We start from the raw sequence: 11,701 nt of genomic DNA, 5'->3' as shown, positions 1-11,701 counted from the left end.
CACCATATGCTCAGAGGCACATGTTACCAAATTCTTCCAAGCTACCCAGGAAGTAGATTGCACTGTGAAAGACCAACCCAAATTGTGTTTGCATTTTTACAAATTGTAGAGCAGTACAATATCTCAGAGAGGAGGTCAGGCCTCCTGCTCCCTTGGTGCATTCACTGTAGCTGCCCAATTTGCCTGCTTTTTAAAGTTTGATAGAAATATCTGTTGGCTATAGGTACGTTCTTAAACTGCAATGGTTTTTTTTTTTGCCTATTAGTGAATTTCTCTGCTTTTTAATCCAGGAGGTAAAAATGGCATCCTGTGCAAGTTTGCTGAGAATGGATTGATCATTTGCATGCTTATTGAGTTCAATGTGATTTACTCCCCTGCAATCAGGATAAGTGAAACTGACCATGGGGGGAGGGGGACAGGGACGGGGAGGGGGAGGGGGAAGTACAGGGGGAGGGCAGGGGAGGGCAGGTTTGATCATTTACATTCTTATTGAGTTCAGTGGGATTTACTCTTGTGCAATCATGTTTAGGATAGGTGAAAGTGACCATGGAGAAGGAGGGAGGAAGGGAGGGAGGGCTGAAATGGGCAAGGGAGAAGGGAGAAGGGAGGGGAGGAGGAAGGGAGATGAGAGGGGAAGGAGGAGAGGGGAAGGAGAGGAGAGAGAGGGATGAGGAAGGGAGGGCAGGTCTGATCATTTGCATACTTCTTGAGTTCAGTGGGATTTACTCCTCTACAATTATGCTGAGAATAGGCAAAAGTGACAATGGAGGAGGGGACAAGAGAGGGAAGGAAGAAAGGAGAGGATTAGAAGGGAAAGGGAAGGGAGGGGTGAAGGAAAGGGAAGGGAAGGGGGAAAAGGAAGGGGATAGGGGGAGGAGGAGGGGAGGGCAGGTTTGATCATTTGCATGATTTTTTAGTTCAATGGGATTTACTCCTGTACAATCATGCTGAGGATAGGTGAAACTGACCTGGGGGAGGGGTGAGGGGAGGAGGAGGGAGGAGGGTGAGGGGAAGAGATTGGGTGGGCGGGCACTGGGCAGAGGGAAAGCCCCTTTCCTTTCCAAAAGGAAAACACTGTGAACTGCCTCATTGTTTTTCAGGGTTTCCCCCACCTTTTTATTCTTCAGCAGGCACATGTAGTTTCCCACCCAAATTAAAACCAAAGCTGTCCTTGGCCACATCCACACCAGGCATTGTTTTCACTTTAAACAGTCCTGGCTTCCCCAAATAATCCTGGGAAGTGTAGTTTGTTGTCAGGCCCAGGATGTGACTCAGGAACCAGACCAGTGGTTGTAGTTAATTCGTGTTTTATTAGGGTAATGTCCAAACAAAGACTGCATTTTCTCATGAAGCAATACAGGGATACAGGTCCTGCAGCATTGGGAGAAAGTTGACAGAGCAAGGGACTTCTTCCCGCCTGTTCTTTAAGAAGGGGCCAAACGGGCGTGCAATCTTTCGCTCCTCCTTAACTGCCCCTCAGGTACTGCCCGCCTTCCCCCCCTTCTCTCCTGTCTTTTCAGCTGTCTGCGTGTGCGCGGTGAGGGGGGAAGCATCACCCCCTCCTCTTCTGAAGTTTCCGATTCCAGGATGGGGGATAGGGGAGGGGCTGGTGGTAAACTGCCTCCCCGCTTTTCGGCTGTGAGCAGCCCTCCCTCTTCCCCCTCTTGCTCTGAGCCTGAAAGAGGGGGAGGCATGAGAATGTCCAGGGAGGGCTCAGGCTCCCCGTTGCTAAGCGACCTTATCACTGGCAGTTCCTCAGTTTCGTCTTCGCTCCAAAGGGGGGAAGTTCCTCCCCCTTCCCTCTGCCATCCATCCGAATACTCTTCTCCCAACTCTCCGGGATCCAGCTCCCCGGGATTGGGACCCCAGCTCTGCCTTCCAACACCATCCCCCCTCCCAGGCTGTGCCCCCTTCCCCTTGTCTGGCTTGGGACGGTGGGGAAAACGTTGATGGAAAAGTTTTACCAATTCTGGAGCATGCACATCAGCTGCATCTTCCCATGATCTGTCAGCCACCCCATAGCCTTTCCAGTGAATCAAGTACTGCAGCTTGTGGCGTCTGATCCTGGAATCTAAGATCTCCTCAACTTCAAACTCAAGCTGCTCATTTACCAGGAGTGGAGCTCCGGGAGGTTCCTCCGGCCGTAACTCACTGGGAGGGGCGGCTTTCGTTAAGAGGGATCGATGGAACACAGGATGTATTTTAAACGTGTCAGGCAGCTTCAGTCGGTATGCCACGGGATTAATTTGAGTTTCTATTTCGAAAGGACCCACCCTCTTGTCTTGTAATTTTCTACATTTGCCCGGCATCTGGAGGAAGCGGGTGGACAGCCATACCTGGTCTCCCGGTTGAACGGGGGGGCCCTCCTTCCTGTGCAGGTCAGCAACTCGCTTGTACTCCATTTTGGCTTCGTTTAACTGCTGTTTCAGTGTCTGTTGCGCCGCTTGCAATTCCTTAAGGAAGTTCTCAGCTGCCGGTACCAGCATTCCTTCTGAGCTGCTTGGAAAGACTTTAGGATGGAATCCATAGTTAGCGAAGAACGGGGTTTGTTGAGTGCTGGAGTGCAGAGAATTGTTGTAGGCGAACTCTGCAAAATGCAAGTATGATACCCAGTCAGTCTGTTGATAGGACACATAACTTCGTAAATATCTTTCCAAAACGGCGTTCAAGCGTTCCGTCTGCCCATCTGTCTGGGGGTGATGGGCGGAGGAGAGTTTTAATTCCGTCTGCAACTGTTTCCACATTGCTCTCCAAAATTTGGCTGTGAACTGAGTTCCTCGGTCTGAGACTACGCTGTTTGGCAATCCATGCAGCCGGTAGACTTCTTTTATGAATAACTTGGCCGTTTCTTTAGCCTCTAAGGCCCCTGCACAAGGAAGAAAGTGTGCCATTTTGGTAAGTAGATCCACCACTACTAAGATGACTGTCATTCCTTGGGACTTGGGTAGATCAGTTATAAAATCCATGGAGAGGTCCTTCCAGGGTTCGTGTGGGACAGGCAACGGTTGTAACAGTCCTGCTGGTGTCCCTGTTTGTGTTTTTGTCCGCAGACAGACAGAGCAGGACTTTACATAACTCTCAATATCCCGACGCATTTTAGGCCACCAGAAGTCCTTGGCCACGTTCTGAATGGTCTTGTAAATCCCAAAGTGTCCCGCTGTGATGGAATCATGACACTGGCGTAGGATTCTGAGCCTTAATTCCCCTTCTGGCACATATCTGGCGGTTTTGAACCATAACAGTCCATTTCTCCAGTGAAAGGTTACTTCTGAGTCTTGACCTTGTCCCGTCTCCTGCTGATATTTTAGCATGTCTGCATCTTCTTGTTGTGCCTTTTTGAGTTCCTCTTCCCATGAAGGCTGGCATACTCCCAACGTTAATTTCTCTGGCGGGATTACGTACTGAGGCTGGTCCTCGGATTCACTTTCTTTGTATTGTGGCTGTCTGGATAAGGCATCCGCTCTCTGGTTTTTGGCTTGGGCATGGTAAATAATCTGGAAGTTAAACCTAGTGAAGAACTGGGACCATCTTATCTGTCTCTGGTTCAGCTTTCTGGCTGTTTGGAGGCTTTCAAGATTCTTGTGGTCAGAGCGCACTTCAATTCAATGAGAGGCCCCCTCTAGGTATTGTCTCCAGTTTTCAAAAGAGTCCTTGATGGCCAGCAGCTCCTTCTCCCAAACTGTGTAGTTCTTCTCTGCAGGCTTTAACTTCCGAGAGAAGTACGCACAGGGATGCAGCTCCTTCCCTTCTTGGTCTAATTGTAGCAGGACCCCCCCGATGGCAAAATCTGAAGCATCTGCTTCCACTACGAAAGGGCGGTTTGGATCAGCAAAGCGCAGAATGGGCTCAGTAGCAAACCTTCTCTTCAGCTCCTCAAAGGCCTCAGTGGCGTTCTCTGTCCATTGAAACTTCTTCTTCCCCCTTAAACAGTCAGTCAGAGGAGCTGTTAATTTGGAAAACCCTGGAATGAACTTTCTGTAATAATTGGCAAACCCCAAAAACCGTTGTACATCCTTTTTGGTGACAGGTTGGCCCCAGTCCAATATGCAGCTTACTTTCCCTGGGTCCATCTCCACGCCTTCCGCTGAGATTCGATATCCAAGGAAGTCTAGAGACTTGAGGTCAAATCCACATTTCTCTAATTTAGCATACAGGTGATTTTCTCTCAGTCTCTTCAACACCGTCTTCACATGCTGGTCATGGTCTTCCTGGTTCTTTGAGAACACCAGGATATCATCTAAGTAACAGATTACATACGTGTCCAACAAGTCTCTAAACACGTCGTTCATGAATTTTTGAAAAATTCCTGGACTTCCACAAAGCCAGAACGGCATGACCAGGTATTCATACTGTCCGTAAGCGGTCAAGAATCCTGTTTTCCATTCATCTCCCTCCTTCATTCTGATCAGATTGTACGCTCCTCTCAAATCCAACTTCGTGAAGATTTTTGCAGAGCGCAGTCGGTCCAGCAACTCTGAGATCAGGGGCAGCGGGTAGCTGTTGGGGATGGTGATCTGGTTCAATGCGCGATAGTCGTTACAGGGTCTGAGTTCCCCCCCCTTCTTTTTCACAAACAATAGTGGCGCTCCAGCAGGGGATTGTGAGGGGCGTATGAATCCTCGCCTCAGGTTTTTATCCAGGAATTCCTTCAGGGCCTCCCTCTCATTCTCTGTGAGAGAGTAGATTCTCCCTGATGGGATGCTGGCTCCTGGCACTAGATCAATCGCACAGTCGTAAGGGCGGTGGGGGGGTAAAGTCTCTGCCTCTTTTTCATCAAACACATCTTTGAATTCTTCATACTTTGGTGGCAGGGTCACTTGCTCGATCTCTTGCACTGCCCCCACTAAGGTGTTCTTGATTCCTTCAGGTTGACAGTTCTCCTGGCAATACAGTGAGGTGAACCACACCACCGCCTCCTTCCAACTTATTTTGGGTTCATGCTTTGCTAGCCAGGGCATTCCCAGAATCACCTCAAAGTTCGAGAGATCTGACACGTATAGCGAAATGAACTCTTCGTACCCAGGGATTTGAAGTTTCACTTCCTAAGAACATAAGAACATAAGAAGAGCCTGCTGGATCAGCCAGTGGCCCATCTAGTCCAGCATCCTGTTCTCACAGTGGCCAACCAGGTGCCTGGGGGAAGCCCGCAAGCAGGACCCGAGTGCAAGAACACTCTCCCCTCCCGAGGCTTCCGGCAACTGTTTTTCAGAAGCATGCTGCCTCTGACTAGGGTGGCAGAGCACAGCCATCATGGCTAGTAGCCATTGATAGCCCTGTCCTCCATGAATTTGTCTAATCTTCTTTTAAAGCCATCCAAGCTGGTGGCCATTACTGCATCTTGTGGGAGCAAATTCCATAGTTTAACTATGCGCTGAGTAAAGAAGTACTTCCTTTTGTCTGTCCTGAATCTTCCAACATTCAGCTTCTTTGAATGTCCACGAGTTCTAGTATTATGAGAGAGGGAGAAGAACTTTTCTCTATCCACTTTCTCAATGCCATGCATAATTTTATACACTTCTATCATGTCTCCTCTGAACCGCCTTTTCTCTAAACTAAAAAGCCCCAAATGCTGCAACCTTTCCTCGTAACGGAGTCGCTCCATCCCCTTGATCATTCTGGTTGCCCTCTTCTGAACCTTTTCCAACTCTATAATATCCTTTTTGAGTTGAGGCGACCAGAACTGTACACAGTATTCCAAATGCGGCCGCACCATAGATTTCTACAACGGCATTATGATATCGGCTGTTTTATTTTCAATACCTTTCCTAATGATCCCTAGCATGGAATTTGCCTTTTTCACAGCTGCCGCACACTGGGTCAACATTTTCATCGTGCTGTCCACTACAACCCCGAGGTCTCTCTCCTGGTCGGTCACCGCCAGTTCAGACCCCATGAGCGTATATGTGAAATTAAGACTTTTTGCTCCGATATGCATAATTTTACACTTGTTTATATTGAATTGCATTTGCCATTTCCCCACCCATTCACTCAGTTTGGAGAGATCTTTTTGGAGCTCTTCGCAATCCCTTTTTGTTTTAACAACCCTGAACAATTTAGTGTCGTCAGCAAACTTGGCCACTTCACTGCTCACTCCTAAGTCTAGGTCATTAATGAACAAGTTGAAAAGTACAGGTCCCAATACCGATCCTTGAGGGACTCCACTTTCTACAGCCCTCCATTGGGAGAACTGTCCGTTTATTCCTACTCTCTGCTTTCTGCTTCTTAACCAATTCCTTATCCACAAGAGGACCTCTCCTCTTATTCCATGACTGCTAAGCTTCCTCAGAAGCCTTTGGTGAGGTACCTTGTCAAACGCTTTTTGAAAGTCTAAGTACACTATGTCCACTGGATCACCTCTATCTATATGCTTGTTGACACGCTCAAAGAATTCTAATAGGTTACTGAGACAGGACTTTCCCTTGCACAAGCCATGCTGGCTCTGCTTCAGCAAGGCTTGTTCTTCTATGTGCTTGGTTAATCTAGCTTTAATAATACTTTCTACCAGTTTTCCAGGGACAGAAGTTAAGCTAACTGGCCTGTAATTTCCGGGATCCCCTCTGGATCCCTTTTTGAAGATTGGTGTTACATTTGCCACTTTCCAGTCCTCAGGCACGGAGGACGACCCGAGGGACGAATTACATATTTTAGTTAGCAGATCAGCAATTTCACCTTTGAGTTCTTTGAGAACTCTCGGGTGGATGCCATCCGGGCCCGGTGATTTGTCAGTTTTTATATTGTCCATTAAGCTTAGAACTTCCTCTCTCGTTACCACTATTTGTCTTAGTTCCTCAGAATCCCTTCCTGCAAATGTTAGTTCAGGTTCAGGGATCTGCCCTATATCTTCCACTGTGAAGACAGATGCAAAGAATTCATTTAGCTTCTCTGCAATCTCCTTATCGTTCTTTAGGACACCTTTGACTCCCTTATCATCCAAGGGTCCAATTGTCTCCCTAGATGGTCTCCTGCTTTGAATGTATTTATAGAATTTTTTGTTGTTGGTTTTTATGTTCTTAGCAATGTGCTCCTCAAATTCTTTTTTAGCATCCCTTATTGTCTTCTTGCATTTCTTTTGCCAGAGTTTGTGTTCTTTTTTATTTTCTTCATTCGGACAAGACTTCCATTTTCTGAAGGAAGACTTTTTGCCTCTAAGAGCTTCCTTGACTTTGCTCGTTAACCATGCTGGCATCTTCTTGGCCCTGGCGGTACCTTTTCTGATCTGCGGTATGCACTCCAGTTGAGCTTCTAATAGAGTGTTTTTAAACAACTTCCAAGCATTTTCGAGTGATGTGACCCTCTGGACTTTGTTTTTCAGCTTTCTTTTTACCAATCCCCTCATTTTTGTGAAGTTTCCTCTTTTGAAGTCAAATGTGACCGTGTTGGATTTTCTTGGCAATTGGCCAGTTACATGTATGTTTAATTTAATAGCACTGTGGTCACTGCTCCCAATCGGTTCAACAACACTTACATCTCGCACCAGGTCCCGGTCCCCACTGAGGATTAAGTCCAGGGTTGCCGTCCCTCTGGTCGGTTCCATGACCAACTGGTCTAGGGAATAGTCATTTAGAATATCTAGAAACTTTGCTTCTTTGTCATGACTGGAACACATATGCAGCCAGTCTATGTCCGGGTAGTTGAAGTCACCCATTACTACCACATTTCCTAGTTTGGATGCTTCCTCAATTTCATATCTCATCTCAAGGTCTCCCTGAGCATTTTGATCAGGGGGACGATAGATCGTTCCCAGTATTAAGTCCCTCCTGGGGCACGGTATCACCACCCACAACGATTCTGTGGAGGAGTCTGCCTCTTTTGGGGTTTCGAGCTTGCTGGATTCAATGCCTTCTTTCACGTATAGAGCAACTCCGCCACCAATACGTCCTTCCCTGTCCTTCCGATATAGTTTATATCCAGGGATAACCGTATCCCACTGGTTTTCTCCATTCCACCAGGTCTCGGTTATGCTCACTATATCAATGCTCTCCTCTAAGACCAAGCACTCCAGTTCTCCCATCTTGGTTCGCAGGCTCCTAGCATTAGCGTACAGGCACTTGTAAGCAGTGTCTCTCTTCAAGTGTCTTTGGCACTTGTGGTTAGGCCTGTGGTAATTTTGCTCTTCTGAATTTATATCCTGTGCCCCTGCTCTCACAATGCCTACTTCTAGGCCTACCCCTTTTAAAATTTCATCATTTCTTTGGTTTTTATCCCAGGGGGGAGGTTTATTCCGAACCGGACCTTTCTCAGCTCCTGTCGGGTTTCCCCCCTCAGTCAGTTTAAAAGCTGCTCTGCTACCTTTTTAATTTTAAGTGCCAGCAGTCTGGTTCCATTCTGGTTCAAGTGGAGCCCGTCCCTTTTGTACAGGCCCGGCTTGTCCCAAAATGTTCCCCAGTGCCTAACAAATCCAAACCCTTCCACCCAACACCATCGTCTCATCCACGCATTAAGACTGCGAAGCTGGGCCTGTCTGGCTGGTCCTGCGCGTGGAACCGGTAGCATTTCAGAGAAAGCCACCTTGGAGGTCTTGTGTCACCCCTCCTGACTTCAGGGGTCTCCCATCGATAGTCTCCACAGCTAGGGGAGCGTCCAGTTTCCACCGGGAAATTCCATGACGCTTGACTAACTTTGCATCAATAAAATTTGTGGAGGCTCCACTGTCAATTAAGGCAGTGGAATTAAACACCACTCCTCTGGAAGTTGTAATCCGAATAGGCAAGACCAACACCCCCTTTGAGGGACGTTGGATCGTTGGGGGGCCTTTATACAACGCTGCCCCCAGTCCACCGGCCTGCACGTGGACTGGGTGTTCTAGTTTCCCGACGGCTCAGCTTTCCCCCCTTTCAGTCCACAGTCTCTGGCCACGTGGCCCGGCTTTGAACAATAAAAGCATAAACGTTCCCGACGGCGTCTTTCCTTTTCTTCTTCCGACAGTCTTGGCCTAGCCCCTCCCTGTCCCTCAGTTGCATTACCTGCCATCCCTGCAGAGGGAAGGGTCTTGCTGCGGGATGCCGAGGCTGAGTATCTCGGGACCTCCTGCTTCCTTTCCAGGCGCCTTCCTTCCATCCAGTGATCTATCTGTAGGCATAGCCGGATGAGCCCTGGTAGGTCAGCGGAGGGGGAGGTCCTGGCCAACTCATCCAGGATTTCAGCATTTAATCCACTCCGGTACATAAACATCAGGGCGGCGTCATTGTAACCAGTTTCCTGGGACAGAATTTTAAAAGCGTTAGTGTACTCGGAAACAGTCCCTTTAGCTTGCTTCAGAGTGCCTAGTTGCCGCGCTACTGTTTCAGCTCTTTGCGGGTCTTGGAACATCTCGGTCATCTCCTGTATAAATCCTCTGTACCTTCTTAAGACAGTATCCTTTCTCATGAGATATGGAGTCACCCATTTTGCAGCTTCTCCCTCCAGGAGGCTAATCACGAAGGCCACTTTAGCCCCATCGTCTGGAAATTCCATGTGCCTGACATCCAGATATAACTCACATTGAGCCACGAAAGTTGCCAACTGATCACTTTGTCCCGCGTATTTTGGGGGCAATCCAATGGGAACCTTTACTATGGCAGCTGGAGGGGCTGTTCGCATCTGGTCTATCGTGGCCTTCAAGGTTTGATTATCCGTCTTCAGCACCTTGACTGCTGCTAGCAGGGCTTGAACATCCGTCTGCAAATCAGCTACCTTAGTCCTCAAGAGTTTCACTTCTTCCGTCTCAGAAGTGGGGTTCGTCCCCCCCGCTGCTCCCTTTGACATTTTGTCCCAGTCAAGTGAAGAGAGTGTTGAGGGTGATTTAGGTGGCTCTGTCAAGCTATCAGGCCCAGGATGTGACTCAGGAACCAGACCAGCGGTTGTAGTTAATTCGTGTTTTATTAGGGTAATGTCCAAACAAAGACTGTGTTTTCTCATGAAGCAATACAGGGATACAGGTCCTGCGGCATTGGGAGAAAGTTGACAGAGCAAGGGACTTCTTCCCGCCTGTTCTTTAAGAAGGGGCCAAACGGGCGCGCAATCTTTCGCTCCTCCTTAACTGCCCCTCAGGTACTGCCCGCCTTCCCCCCCTTCTCTCCTGTCTTTTCAGCTGTCTGCGTGTGCGCGGTGAGGGGGGAAGCATCACCCCCTCCTCTTCTGAAGTTTCCGATTCCAGGATGGGGGATAGGGGAGGGGCTGGTGGTAAACTGCCTCCCCGCTTTTCGGCTGTGAGCAGCCCTCCCTCTTCCCCCTCTTGCTCTGAGCCTGAAAGAGGGGGAGGCGTGAGAATGTCCAGGGAGGGCTCAGGCTCCCCGTTGCTAAGCGACCTTATCACTGGCAGTTCCTCTGTTTCGTCTTTGCTCCAAAGGGGGGAAGTTCCTCCCCCTTCCCTCTGCCATCCATCCGAATACTCTACTCCCAACTCTCCGGGATCCAGCTCCCCGGGATTGGGACCCCAGCTCTGCCTTCCAACATTTGTGAAGCGTGCTGAGAGTTGCTAGGAGAGGCCCTATTTCCCTCCAGTGGCCAGAATGGCTTAACAGTCAGACCCTCGTCTGAGGTTTGTAGCTCGGTGAAGGGAGTAGGGCCCCTCCTAGCAACTCTCAGCACCCTTCACAAACTACACTTCCCAGGATTCTTCGGTGGAAGCCAGGACTGTCTAAAGTGAAATAAAGGTCTGGCATGGCTGTGGCCCCCTGATTAGCAATGCCAAACAGCTGTGAGTCTGGCTTTTAGAACACTGACAGTTGGTTCTTACTGAGCATGCCCAGCCTTATCATTGAGTTCAATGCTAAATTTCTTAAATTAATTAAAAATCAGTTAGGCATTTTTAAAACTTTTAAACTGCAGAAGATGAAGGTCAGAGTATGGGGCAAGGTCAGTAATAGGATTACAGGTACTCTGTGAACATGGCTGATTTTTAATGAATTTCAACAGATTATGAGACCATTGACAAAAAAAAGTCCAACAGGGGACTGGATTTTTTTCTCTTGTTTTATAATGTGAACTCTCAATTCTCTCTGACTGTTTTGTGTATCACCATGAAAATTTAGAAGGTTGTTAAGCAAGCGTTTCTGAGTTCAGAACTATAAGTTCTGTAAGGTTTTGGTTTGAAATGTGCTTATGGCAAGTAGCAGAATGGCATGGGGGTATTTTCAATTTAACATTGCAGAAAGCGAAAAATCCATGCTGGCTATAGTATACAGCCACTCTCGTGACTGTATAATAAGCAGATGTAAAAAGTTTCAGCAAATTTTATGCATATTTAAGCCATTATCTGGGCTGGCCCATTACAGGGGTGGGGAACCTAGTGCTCATGGGTCAAACACAGCATTCAAGGCCTCTCTGTCTGGTCTGCCTCCCAGCACTTTCCCCAGTCCATGACCCTCACTGGCCCAGCTCTACACCCTCCATTTGAGTGCTTTCTTACATTTTTTAAATTTTATTTATTATATCTATTAGTCACTTTTTCCCCAAAATGAAACTCAAAGCAACTTACAAACAGCTTTTTTCCTGGCTTGAATGTGCCCTTTCACTTTGATAATGCCTCTTGCTTTTCTGGATGGAGGATGGAGAGATCTATGGGGGCTATAGAAACTGCTGACTTTTTGCATGGCTGGAATGTAGCCTATTTTACATAGATTAGAGTCACATCCACTCCTCTGCCAGGTTTTGCCTGTGGCCACACCTGTGCTGCCAGGTTAGGCTGAGAGTTGGTTCAGTCAAGCTGCACAGGCTTGAG

This window comes from Rhineura floridana, chromosome 2 (genome assembly GCF_030035675.1).
Source record: "Rhineura floridana isolate rRhiFlo1 chromosome 2, rRhiFlo1.hap2, whole genome shotgun sequence".
Taxonomy (NCBI): Eukaryota; Metazoa; Chordata; class Lepidosauria; order Squamata; family Rhineuridae; genus Rhineura; species Rhineura floridana.
Note: the sequence above shows the minus strand (reverse complement) of the source record.